The sequence below is a fragment of the Acinonyx jubatus genome, chromosome A2, assembly GCF_027475565.1.
Source record: "Acinonyx jubatus isolate Ajub_Pintada_27869175 chromosome A2, VMU_Ajub_asm_v1.0, whole genome shotgun sequence".
Taxonomy (NCBI): domain Eukaryota; kingdom Metazoa; phylum Chordata; class Mammalia; order Carnivora; family Felidae; genus Acinonyx; species Acinonyx jubatus.
The window spans coordinates 24,184,543-24,198,363 of NC_069383.1; the positions used below are offsets into that span (position 1 = coordinate 24,184,543).

A 13,821-nucleotide genomic window follows, 5' to 3' on the forward strand; every position below is an offset into this window, starting at 1 on the left:
GACCCCAAGGATCTTGCTTGGGCTCTGGGAACCTGCAAGGAGTCGGAGTTCACTTTGCACAGAACGTCCCCACCGTCTCTGCTACAGAACTTACACCAATCTGTGTGTGTGAGGATTTTAGGGAACATTCCTGTCGTCCCTTCCACCTAAACAAATGGAGCCAGAGGAAGAAGATCTGCCAGAAGTCCTGGGCCTCCCTCTGGCCCTATTGCCTGGACCGATTACTCCCATTTTTCCTAAGGCTCGGGAGCATCACCCCAGGGAAATGCTGTGTCCGATTCCCCCTCACGGTCAGTTCACTCGTGGTTAGAACATTGGTTATCCGTATTTTCAGGCTTTAAAATCTTTTCCCTGCCAGGGTGGGGTTTATTAATGAGTACTGGTCAAACATTACGGCATTTACCAGAACTCTGTGGGTTGACAACACAGAACAGAACAACCGTTCTCTTGAACACAGATTGTCTAGGCCTTTTGAGGTTCGTCTGTGTGCGTAGACCAAACTGCCACCAGGTAGCTGGGCTTGAATCGCTTAGTTCCCCGAAGGCATCAGTGATAAGCTGGGCTTAGTTCCCCGAAGGCATTAGTGATTGAAGTGTGCTTCAGATATCAGTGGCACTGGTATTCTTTCAATAAATGAAAACAAGGCTTTTTATTAAAGTAGCCAAGAACAAAGAATTAAAAATATTATTTTTAAATAAGATATGCAGTTGGGGTGAAAGCCAGAGAAATGCCAGCACCTAGGCGTAAACCGGTGTCTTCGTTCCCCGTGCTGGGGTCCTTTATTTAGTGTAAGCCTGGTCCTCCTTAGGCTTCTGGAGAATTCACGGACTCTGAGTCTTTTAACTTTCTTAGCTGTGTGCCAAATCTGATCGGATTTGTCAAGGGTCCTGGTCTTCGGCTTTTCTCCAGCCTTGATCTCCAGTGTTCAATTAAGGACCTCTCCTGACCCCCTTATAACTTCTCGGAAGAGGGCTTCGGTTTCTTCTGTTTTTGTCTTTGTCTTAGCCCTGTTTCCTTGTAGTCTGCAGAGAGAAGGAGAGAGAGTAAATTATAGTGAGGTGCGATGTTTCTAGAATGTTCAAAACTTGTGACCGCCTTTTTCTGAATCAGCAGGAAGAGTCTCCTTACCTGAATTCCTTCCTCAGTGTCAGCTATTTGCGGAGTTAGTTATCTCTAATCTCCATTGAGAGGTCCCTTGGCAAGCAGGTCCCTGACAAGGTTAGATTGTAAGCTGACCCCTAATGTCATTGGACTCTGCAGAGCCTGCTCTTTTGTGGGTACAAAGCAGGCCATCCCAGAACATGGCTTTCAAAGTACTTTTTAAGCAGAAGGTGACACAGAGCAAAAAGGGACGTCTACCCGAGCATCCCCGTGTGCTCAGCACGATCCCGGGGAAGTTCAAGCAGAAAAGTGCTGGAAGAGCTTTCGGTCATTTTTCAGCCTGACCCAGGGTGTCAGACGCACGGCACCACGGCCCAGAGGTCGCAGCTCGTTGAGTTTGACTCAGTGAGGCAACCCGCCCTGGGTTCAGTCCACCTGTCAGTGGAGCCATTTCCGGCTGCAGATCTCCTCCTGTCTGCGCTGGTTTCTATCTCCTCCCGGTCACGGTCACGAGTGCTCTCAGTCCTGGTGAAGGACGCGAGAGCCCTGAGGCAAGCCGGCTGGAGTTCAGTAAAGCCACAAAGCCGAGCTGTCCAACAGCCCACGTGGTGAGGAAGATCAGGAGGTCAGGAAGGACCACTGCCGGGCCTTGCTGCCCCTCGGCTGGAGTCACTAGGGGGTGGGCTTCAGCCTGTTTAATCCCAGGTGTTCGGGAAAGCTTGGGGAAGACGTGGGCGTGAACACAGCTTTCCCTCTTAGAAAAGCCGCACCAAGTTGATTAATAAAGTTCCTCAGTGCCATTCCTATCTAAAGGGTGCAAATTACGCTCAGCCCTGTAACCACAATTGCACTGAGGGGTGGCGTGAAAACGGCTGGTGGGAGGTGTGTAGACAGGAATCGTTAACGTTTATTGAGGGCTTGCTGAGAACCAGGCTGTCTGTGAAAGCTTTACTTCATTATCTTATTTATGAAGATGCGCAACGTTCTCCACAGAGGAGGAAGTTCTCATCTTGTTTGGGAACAAGCAGGAGAGAGAAGAATTCAACTGGGGGCAGGTCTTGATGGCAAGAGAGCCGTCCTAGCCAGATAACTTCCTCCCCCGCCCAGTGCAGGTCACCGGGGAGGAAAGATCCTACCCTCCCAGGTACCCCGACCCCCACCGCTGCCAGGGCGAGCAGATCCGGCTCCCCGCCAGGCTGCCTGGGCTTCAGGAAGGACGGCTCCCTGAGCAAGGTGCTATGGGCTTATTGTCACATTATCTTGCTTTATCCTCACTGTGATCCTGTAAGGGAGGATGGTACTTTTGCCCCCAATTTACAGACACGGACACTGAGGCAGAGAGGGTCGAGAGTTTGTCCACGATCCTACAGCCAGAGGCTGAGAGAGCTGAGTTCTCCCGTGTTCAGCTTCCATCCTCCCCCGCTATGGTAATCTGCCAATATTGTGACTCAGCCTGCGAGGTTTTACCCTTTGGTTTCGCAGCGGGGTGACTGGCACCACTGAGAATCTCAGGCAGGGCTGAGAGGGTCTGAAGAATTGTGGAAAGGTGTCTTACATTGCAAAACTGATCAATAAGCAGACAAAAAACAGAAAACAAGCGATTCTCGGTAGATTGTGTTAGTTGGCCAGACCTGCCGTAACATATCCCCACAGACTGGGTGGCTTAAATAACAGAAGTTTATATTCTCACAGTTCTGGAGGCTGGGAATCTAAGACCAAGGTGCCAGCAGGGTAAATGTCTGGTGAGAAGTGCAGATGGCCGCCTTCTCACTGTGTCCTCACATGGCTTTTTCTGTGTGTGAACATCCCTGGTGTCTCTTCTCATAAGGACACCCGTCCTATTGGATTAGGGCCCCACCCTTATGACCTTATTTAACTTTACCTTCTTAAAGGCCTTGTCTCCATATACAGTCACATCTGGGGTTGGGGCTCCAGTATAGGAATTTTAAAACATATTTTTTAATGTTTATTTATATTTGAGAGAGAGACAGAGACAGAGCACGAGTGGGGGAGGGACAGAGAGAGAGGGAGACAGAATCTGAAGCAGACTCCAGGCTCTGAGCTGTCAGCACAGAGCCTGACGTGGGACTCAAAGTCATGAGCCGTGAGATCATGACCTGAGCTGAAGTGCGACACCTAACCTACTGAGCCACCCAGGCGCCCCTGTATGGGAGTTTTGAGGGGACGCAATGTAGTCTAACCATAGATGATTCAAAGCTCTGTGTCCCTCCTCCAGCAGCCCCACTGCATGGGGCAGTCAGCTGAGTCCCCAGTGTCCTCTCCTCTGCAAGACTAGGCAGCTGGAGACTGCTCCCTGTAATCCACAACCGTGAAAGACCACTGCTTCCACTGAGGATTTTTACAGACTCTTGCAGCTTTATAAAAGCCAATATTTACATGTAATTTTTTGACTTCAGCGAAAGCTTTTACTTCATCATCTCAATAGAGGGGCTGAAGCCACAGCCCATCTGGTCAAAGTTTTTATCAGTATTATTTTTATTTTATGTTTAGTTTTGTTTTTATTTCTCATAGCTGTCTAAGGTTTTAGAGGGCTATTTTCTTCCCATAGACAAACTTGATTTCTTTTACCCTATCCCTGGAATAGCTTTACCAATGAAAGAAATGGCTTTGCCAAAAGCTATGCATACCTTGGTAAACTAGCGAAAGAAAGAAAGAAAGAAAGAAAGAAAGAAAGAAAGAAAGGGAGGAAAGAAAAGAGGAAGGAAGAAAGAATGGAGGAAGGGAGGGAGGAAGGAAGAAGGAGGAAGGGAAAGGAAGGAAAGGAAAGGAGGGAAGGAAGGAAGGAAGGAAGGAAGGAAGGAAGGAAGGAAGGAGGGAAGGAAGGAAGGAAAGAAGGAAGGAAGGAAGGAAAGCAGGCAGGGAAAGGAAGGAAAGGAAAGGAGGGAAGGAAGGAAGGAAGGAAAGAAGGAAGGAAGGAAGGAAAGCAGGCAGGGAAAGGAAGGAAAGGAAAGGAGGGAAGGAAGAAGAAGGAAGGAAGAAGGAAGGAAGGAAGGAAGGAAGGAGAAAGAAGGGAGAAGGCAGGCAGGCTCTGATTTGTAGAGTTTGTCCCCTTCTCCCCGGCTCTGCCCCTGCTGCTGTATCAGGCCAGGCTTGGTCAGGAGCAGGAGGAGGCAAAGGGCCCCTCAATCCCCCCTCCTCCACCCCATGTGTATTCTCTTCGTCTCCCTTCCTCTGTATTCTGTTCTCCAGATTATTCCTGGGTCCTGAGTGAGCTGGCTGAAGTGGGCATGATGCTACTAATAAGCTGATCTGAGGGAAGAGTTCAGCTCATTGGACCTTTGGGAAAGACCTTGGCTGGCACTTTGCTTCATAGGATAACAAGCTTCAGTGAAACTAACAGTGCTCCAGCCTACACCACTGCCGTACTCTCGTTCTATATGCTGAAGTTATCAAGAATCGCTTCTGTAAGTGAAATCCTCCTTTCCTCTGGCAATAGAAAGGCTAAATTGGACATGGTATCCTTGGGGCCTCTTCTCCTTTCTAGAGCTTCTCTGAGCTTGGGGGAGGGTGGGCACAGATAACTTCACACATCCGCTTACCCTTGGGGTCCCTGGCCAGTGTCCCCTGTAACGTATCATGGCATTTGAAACATCAATAATTAATGAGCCTTCCTCTTATACTCCTGTGGTCTCTGTTTACCCATTGGCCTATTTTGAGGAATCAGTGAAAATTAAAATAATTACAATCGAACATCTATTATGTGCCAAATCCTGTGCTAGGTATTTTATAAATACCATTTCCAAAACGAATCGCATCACGAGATTGGAATCAAAAACTACTATTTTATAGATGAAAAGGCTGAGACCCAGAGAAGTTATGGATTTGTTCAAGGTCAGTGAGTGTTAAGATTCGAGCCAAGTCTCTTAAACTCAAAAGCTCACATTTTCCCACTACGTTACCATGTAATACAAAACATCGCATTGGTCAGCATAAAATTAGGTCGTGCTATAGTAACAAGCAACCCTAAAATCTTCGTGGCTTATATCAACCAAGTTTTACGTTATCCTCCCGTGTGATGTGTCATTCATGTGCATCACAGTTGGCTGGGGACTCTGCTCTGTAGTCCCCCAGGAGTCAGCTGATGATGGAACAGCCCCTGGTTTGTTGCCAGTCCCTACGGTAGAGGAAGGGGAGACTCTGGAGGGTCTAAAGCTAGCAGTCCAGGTCGGCGGCATTGAATTGACGCACATTGCTTGTACTTGCAAGTCACTGGGCCGAATATTACATGAATATTCCAAACCACAAAGTGCAAATCCCACTGGCCAGCCAAGAACAGAAAGTACACGGCGGGTAGCACTGAAACCTGCCATGAGTATCTGACACAGGACTTTGCACCTACATGCTCAATAAACATGATTTCACACACCCCTTTCCCCTTCTCCAACTCTGAACGGATTATGGTGAAATAGTTGTTGGATCAAGAGATAGGCGTAATGAGCAGGCCTCTCATTTTGTACTCTGTTCAGCGCTTTCTTTCTCCATTGGCTTGCAGCTGGATCATAGGATACTGACGGCCGTCCCCATCCGGATCAGATTGTTCCGGGGCCCCGGTCTCCAAAGCTTGCCGTCTAACTACGTATCAGAGGTTTCTATCAGTCATCCTCAAGTGCCACGTTGCAGGTGACGGATGATACTCACGTGTGCAACACACGATAACCTCCCATGGGCATCTCTGATTGGCTCAGGACCACAGGCAATCCCCGGCTGGAAGCTAGAGGTCCCACCCTTCTCCTTCCCTATGGGGTAGGATATCAGAATGCAAGTGAGTGATAGAGATTATCACAGGCATACATTGACTCTGTCCTAATTGATAAAAAACTCATCAGTCACTTCAAAACCTCGGTAGTTCGTTAGCAACAGCAAATTGCCTGTGACACACCTTATAACTGCTCCAGACATGCAGCCTGTCAGGACACCCCCCGCGGAGGAACCGCTGGTCAAGCTGATGCCAGGGCAACCAGTTGTGAAATGAAAAATTGTGTCAATTAACTAGTTGTTTTATCGACACTGTGCCAAAGAATTGATTGGAGGGGACGTTTTGTCCACACCAACTGAATTGGCTGGTGTTCTTGGCATTGTGTATACCCAGCCAGGATTAAGAATGTGAGCATGATACCAAATCACAGAATGTTAGACTGGAAGGAATCTCCAGAGACATTTTTCATACATTCCCCTCATGTTACAGACGAGGAAACGAAGGAACAGCCAGGTCGGAAGACTTGCTGAGGGACACGCAGCACAATTGTTGACTATTGTTTTAGAAAAGAGGCACGGGCGGGCACATCTTCACCCACAGCATTTTTCACATTTTCTGTAGCTATTTCAGAATCAAGATGCTCAGCTGAATGGTATTGCATACTTTCTAAAAGTAGACAAGAATTTGAGAAACACCCCATGGTGCAATTGTTCGTTGCTTAAACTTGCTGCTGACTCATCTGCCTTACACCACTTCTCTACTGACATCGGTCATGGCATCCGTCACTGACACTGGCTCTTTTCCTCAGCTGGTGCCATCCTCTCAGGCTGGGCTGGGAAACAGGATGTAGTGACGTCACCTCCGCCCATCCTCATTGGCCGGTGGACCAGGGCTCAGAGGTGAGGTCTCCCCTGGGGATCTCCTTGGCATAAGGGTATCCTCCAGCCTGAAGTAAGCTACCTGTTGCCCACGAGGGCAGGCTGTTCAGGGCCAATAGACTCTGTGGAACCAGAAAGCCAAGGGTCTCAGGCTTCATATTTTTGAAGAAGGATAAATACAGTACTCCCCCCCCTCCCCAACAAACACCTCATGCTGGCCATACTTAAAGCATTAAGGGGGCAACAAAACTCCCATTCAAAAATAGTCCTCGGATCAAGGCCCTCCGTACTTCCTCGGAATTGTGAACTGAAACTTTTCGCTCACTTTGGGTTCCTTCCTCTTCAAATACCTCTAGTGTGAGACAGGTGATTTTGTGGAGGTCCCTTCAATCTATCCCCCTCTTCCCAAGTTTATTTCAGGGGCTTTGAAGGCTCCCTGCTTCAGGGCCCAGGAGGGAAGGCAGCCCAGACCGTTTCTGCACGGCCCTGGGCTTGAGGGTCAGGGTCAGTGGCCATGACCTAGGCTGTCCATCGTCACTGTCCAGGCTAGGATTTTGGCAGTCCTCCCAACCCTATACGGCCAGACGCAGGAGGCAGCCCTTGGCACGGACAGAGAGCTCTTCGGCTCAGGGCCAAAAAGTCAGCCCTTTCCCCCAGATGGAGCACGCGGGAACTGTCCCTCCCCTGCACAGCACACCTCTTTCCCTGTTTACATGGCTTAGGAAGTATTTGGAGGTTGGGGGGGAGCAGAAAGACAGAACGGCAGGTTGACGTCCTGGGACCAGTCTTTCCCTAACCCATACCAAATGAGACAGGGAGCGGAAGGGACCCGGGGCATGAGAGTAGATTCCAGGCTATACCGGGTACCCTTCTCCTGGTTTTATGCATTGTTGAGCAGACATTGTGAAAGACTTACCCTGCCCAGTCCGTCTTCCTGTTGGCTTTGGTACAAAGCTACACACACAGATACAGACACAGACTCACACGCACGAACGAACACACACACCACTTCACCTTACGGTGCCCATGCCAGTCATCTCTTCTTGGCCACTGGGTTCAGATTCGGGAAAACCCCAGTGGTAGGAGAATTTGTGTCTGAAGAACCGAAGCCTTGAAGAGAAAGTAAAGTTAGGAGAAAAGTCAGAAATGAACTTGAGAAGATCTTTATAATTGCTTTTACATTCAGGAAAGACTACAACCCAGGAGCGCACTGAATAAGGAACGCGTTAGGATGTATCATACCCACGTTGATGGCAGCGTGAACTGGTCCAGCCAAGCTTGTGAGCAATTTGGCAACATGTCTATAACTGGGAATGCCTTCTCCCAAGGGCGAGCAGCACCACTTCTAGGGACATACTCTAGAAAAACAAGTTCAAGGATATTCACTGCAGAATCACTTGGGACAGTGAAAAATTAGAAATAACTTCAGTTGGGGCGCCTGTCTAGCTCAGTCGGAAGAGCAGGTGACTCTTGATCTCAGGGTCATAAGTTCGAGCCCCACGTTGGGTATAGAGATGATGAAGGAAAGAAAGAGAGAAAGAAAGAAAGAAAGAAAGAAAGAGAGAGAGAGAGAGAAAGAAAGAAAGAAAGAAAGAAAGAAAGAAAGAAAGAGAGAGAGAGAGAAAGAAAGAAAGAAAGAAAGAAAGAAAAAGAAATAACTTCAATGTCCAATGGTTGATGGATGAATTGTGGTCTCTTTATACAGTTTATTGTTATTCATGAGTTAAAATGCATGAGTTGGATTTCCTGCAGCCACATGAGCAGACCTTAGAAGCATCATGTTAGGCGATAAAAAAGTGAGTTCCAGAGTGATAGGTTCAGTGTGATACCACTTATGGAAATTAAGAAGCACTCCAAACCTTGCTAGGTGTCATGTATGAGTAATTCATATGTGATAAAGTATGAACATATGTACGAGAAGAATACCCACCAATTTTAGGATAGCTCCTGCATCTTTGGAGGAAGGAAAAGGGAGACAAAGGGGACTGTGCCATGTTCGTAAGGCTGTATTTTTTTTTTTTTTTAAAGAATCCGACATGAACGTGGCCCTAAGTTCACATTTGCTATTTCTGGTGGTGGGTGCAAGGCTTTTGTTATATTACTCCTTATATTTTTCTGTATGTTTGAAATATTTCAAAATTGGAAAAAGGAAAGAAATTTCCCATGGCATTTCGCACACATTTACATGAGCAGTAACGGATATGGTGCTGTGATTTTCCATTTTCTGTGTCAGAATTTCCCTTCTTTGTATCTCCAACAGACTGCTTGTAAATGTCTTTTTCTTAGTTGCAGAAATATCATCCGGAGGGGCATTTTTCCAGCCAATTATTCCATGCCCTCCTGATCTCGTGACTCAGAGTAATCGATTAGTTGGTCTCCCTCATCCAGATATCTGGAAAAACCAGAGCATTCAAAGTAGGCTGCCCCCAGACCTCCCCAGCACCTCTTCCCGGCGCGGGGGCTGGAGGGCTCACCTCTGTCCCGGAGGGCCTCCTGCCAAATGTCGGCTGCCCTTTTGCCCGGAGGGAAGGCCCAGTGTCTGGTTTACTTTCTTCTTTCTTTACCTTCCCCCAAAGTTTCCCTTGCAAAACCTTACTCCTTGGCTACTTTGATATCTCCAGCCTTTTTTATTCCCAACCTCTAGATTCCTCCAGTCTCTCTCATGATCCCACCAGCGCTAACCATTGGCACCGGGACCTGAGAATGTACATTTCTTTTTTTTTTTATGTTTATTTATTTATTTTTGAGAGAGAAAGAGAGAACAGGGGAGGGGCAGAGAGAGAGAGAGAGAGAGAGAGGGAGACAGAATCCCAAGCAGGCTCCACACTGTCCGCGTAGAGCCTGACGCGGGGCTCAAACCCACACACCGTGAGGTCCTGACCTGAGCTGAAATCAAGTCAGATACCCAACTGACTGAGCCACCCAGGTGCCCAGAAAATGTGCATTTCTAATAAGATCCCAGGTAATGCTGAAGCTGCTGATACCGGGACTACACTTCTAGACCTGTTGTCCTACAAGGCTGAGCACAGGAGTATGGGGTTTGGGAAGGGATTCCTGCATTGTGCGAACTGTGCAACCTTGACCTTAAAAATCCCACTTCCTTAAAAGGAGTCCGGAAGATTTCCTGCTCTAAGAGCAAATGTGGCTTTACATCCTGGGGACGGGCACGGGCTACGCTGTAGGTACGACAAGCCCAGGGTCCATCCTGAGGTGCTGTACTGGCCTGGATGTTCTGTCCCTATTCTGAAAGCCCCCTGCCCACCAACCACTAACCGTGCTGCTTCCAGCTCATGCAACGATCTGCTCCCCCTTCCCAGCCCCAAACCCTGCAGCTAAGGAGCATAGCCAGCAGGAGGAGTACCCACTACCCGTAGGGGCTCTCAAAGGGAAGAACCATGTCTGAGGGTATCCTTGGCAGAACAAGGCCTAGCTGCTGGGAAAGAAGAGACGGGGAAGGAGGAGTGGGAGAAGGAAAGGATAGAGTGGGAGGGTGGCGGAGAAGGGAGGGGCTGGTGGTCGGGCCTAGCAGCTTCCAGGGGACTAGGTCACACCCCAGATTGGGCAAAAATGAAAGCACCAAGTGACAACTGTCCATGCCCCTGCTACTGACACAAGAGCTCCATTCTGGGAGCACGTTGGTCTTCCCGCTGCGACTACACAGGCCCCATCGGCATGAAGCCACCTCTGGGAAGAACAAAGGAGGCTCTGTAGGCCCCGTGGGATGCGCAAGCTCACGGTGGAAAAAGGCAGGATTAACGCACGGCCGTATTGCCATACATGCTCGGGATATTATCACGTTGGTATATCGGACTATATGTCATTCGGATTCCAGGGTGTAATAACTCCAGGTGCACTTGACATTTCTATTTAAATGGTATTTTGGAGAAACTTACAGGTTTTCATTACTGGTAATTTCTCTGACTCCTTCTTCCCAGAGCCTGGCGCTCACGCTCAGCCTGCCCCCACCCTCGGCCGGCACACCCTCCGGTGCCCTCAACGGCTCCCCCTCTCAAGGACCGCTGCTGGGCCCCCATCCTCGCCTGCCGGGGAGGTGGCCTGGGAGGGGAGGAGATGGCTGAGACGAATCCAGCACTTTGTCTCATTTTACAGGTGCAGAAGTAGCAGCCCAGAGAAGGAAGTGGACCCATGCAAGGAGACTCCGGCAGGGTGGCCCAGCGTGGATCAGAAGGATGCCTCGCCGGGTGCTGCTGGGGGACACCAGCCACCTGGAGAGACTTCCCATGTCATCGCGCGCTCTCCCCCTCTCTCCTGTTCCTTTCTTGACTTTCTTTTGCCCTTTCCAGGCCACTTCCCCCTCTCCTTCCTCCCTCTCCCAAAGGCTCAGCCTTTTAGCAGACTTACTCCTCCACCCCCACATCCTTGTTGACTTACTTCAACCCTCAGGCTCTCAGCACACCTCCCATCTGCTTGGGTGGGTTAGGTAGGGGGCACGCAACCACGGCTGGTTTCAGTCAAACAACGTATTGCCAGATGGACACATACGCACAAATGCAGAGACGTCACAATGCACAGGCAGCAAGCCAGTGCCTCCCCAGAGCTGACACTCCTAGGCTCAGTCGGGGGCCTGCCTTTCTAGGGCGGTGACCACTCCTTGTGGCCACTCTCTCTTCTCTCCACCATCCCTCATCAGTCTCAGGACTGCTTCTCAAAGAAACCCTGGTTCTGTGGGAAAATCTGTAGACCTTGCCCTCCTAGAGCAGAGTCCAGCCCAGGGTCTCGCTGGTGGAGCGACCTAGAAGTGGAGCACTTTGGAGGCTGTGGGGTGCACTACCTCACTATGACCACACGATGCCACCCTTGAGCTGCACACACATTCCCCCCCAGGCATGTTGGGGGGCAGGTGGCCAAGCCAGGCCCAGCCAGCAGCTGGGTGGGAATGGGAGGTCAGGGTAGCACCAGGGGAGGGAGTTTCACAGTCACAGGTATTGGTCAGCCCTGCAGACTTTGTCACCATCCTGCCTTCTCCCACTCACGTCTGGCTGCATCTGGGGGGGGGGGGGTCTCAGTTGATCTCACTGAGACAATAGCTACAGGTCCCCATACACCCAGCCCTTCTTCCTGAATCCCCACAGTGAACCCACAGCCCCACTTAGGATCCTTCAGCACCTTTGAATTCAGTGTGGGCCACACACCAGTTCATGTGTTGGTGTTGGCTTAGACTTGCCTCTTGGCGGCTTCTGCATAAGGAAGGAAACTTCCTGCTGCCTTGTTTCTCGCAGGTTGTGGCTGTGGTGTGACCTGTAGCAGGTAGCAGGTCTGGGGAGGCCTCAGATCGTGTCCCCCACCTTGGGCTGCCCAGGCACAGTAGCTCCCCAGGGCTGGGTAGAAGGATTCCAGATAAGGAAATCCCCAGATAAAGAAAGCAAAGACCCTGTGTTCCTTTATTTTAAACTTCTCCACATTGTGTAGGTCCTGCTCTGTCCATCCCAATGTTGTTCTCCCCTTTGGGAATGTTTCCTTGGGCCCTAACCCAGGCCTTGTATGTGGTCCTCGCCCTCTGCTCTGTCCCCTGTCCCCTAGGGGCGTCTGCTCTGTCCCCTGTCCCCTAGGGGCTGACGCTGTGTGAGCCTCCCCAGGGATGGTAACAAGCCCCCAGGCCAGCCGCCCCCCTCCCCCTCTCCGGGGTAAGCAATCCCACCTCCTGCCCCTAGAGGTCTCTGTATCCCGAAGCAAGCAACAATATTGACTGCTTAACTAAAGCAATGAGGATTTTATTGGAAGGATTTGGGGGTGGTTCACCAGATTCAGGAGGGGGGCACTTGAAGGTCCAGGCTAAGAAAGGGCGGGCGCTAGGCAGTTCAGGGGACGCAGAAGGCCCAAGCTCAGTCTTCTCTTTAGCACAGCTGCTGGGATCAGTTTGTTCCCAATCTTGCGTCCCTCCATCCAGGATTCCAATTCCCAGGCCTGTCTTGGGTCTCCTATCCGAGGGAGCAGGACAAGGCAAGGTGCTTTGAGTGACAATCTCACCAGGCGTGCCCGTGGGGTGGGAGAAGCAATTCCCCAAAAGGAGCCCAGAGGGAGATAGATGGTCTACAAATAGGAGACAGCAGGCTGGGAGCTAAGCCACCAACACAGTGTCCACACCTTTAATCGAGCCACTCTTGTTTTTTCCTTACCTGATGGAACCTCCCACTAGACACTGTGCACAGATAAATGATTAAATGTGTAGCAGAGCATTGAGGCACAGAGAGGCTCAGCGTTTGTCCTGAGGCCAACCAGCAGCTCTACGGGAAAGCTAGGTTGATGACTCCCACTTGTTGCTGTCCCTCGTCTGTGACACACCTGGACTCTTTGGAGGGGCATCACCCCTGTAGACAAGGCCTCCCGCAGATACTTTTTGGGGTAAGGGCTTCCTGACTACTGTTGAGAGGAACAGCAAGCCCAGACCGCAAAAAGATCCAAAGGAGACTGCAGCTCTCCTCCGGCAGGAGGGCAGGAGGGGAGGGTGGGTGCACCCCTCCAGGGCTCAGCTGGCTGGATCTCTGGATCCGTGGGGAGGCAGAGCCAGGACCTGAAGGGAGGAGAGGGAAGAAGGGAGCTGAGAGCCCCAGGAAGCAGGTGGGAAGCAGAAATCCCATCGTAATCCCTCCCTCCACCCACCCAAGGTCACAACCTGGTTCTTACCTGGGGTTTGTAGGGGGCTCCCCTGGAAGATCTGGGATTGCAGTGCACTCCCAGGCAAGGGACTGCTTGAACCTGCACCGGCTCCCCTTCAGGGCCCAAGCCTCCCCGGATTCTCTTTGACCTTGGAGCATTTTAGCCTCCTGCTGTGACTGAGGTGCAGTCAGATAGTCAATCTGACACGGGGTCCTTGTGAAGCCTCCATGCTTGCTGAGGGGCGGGCCCACACGGACCAAAGCACCGTCCTTGGTCCACAGCATCAGTGCGCCCAGCTCCCACTGGGGACTCCCCAGGAGTCACAAAACACCAGTCCCGAGAAGATGTCATCTTAGATGAGACCTCTGGGGACAGACCACTTTGAACTTGCAGGCATGGGCCTTCAGTCTGTTCTGACAATGCCTTCTGCTTTCAGCAGATGCTGTTGTTACCGGGAAAGCAGGGCTTGGAGGCGGTTCGAGCTGGGTTAGCCTGATGAAACGTCCC

General features: G+C 50.5%; 1 long non-coding RNA gene across 1 annotated transcript; it reads right to left on the bottom strand.

Annotated features, from left to right (window-relative positions):
• Positions 1 to 682: 682 nt before the first annotated feature.
• LOC113604137 (uncharacterized) lies at positions 683 to 8,273 on the bottom strand. The gene is made up of 4 exons (XR_008296668.1): positions 7,939 to 8,273; positions 7,711 to 7,806; positions 5,761 to 5,858; positions 683 to 1,022 (listed from the first exon to the last, which is right to left on the bottom strand). It is a non-coding gene; the product is annotated as an uncharacterized LOC113604137 (long non-coding RNA).
• Between the last annotated feature and the right edge of the window lie 5,548 nt (positions 8,274 to 13,821).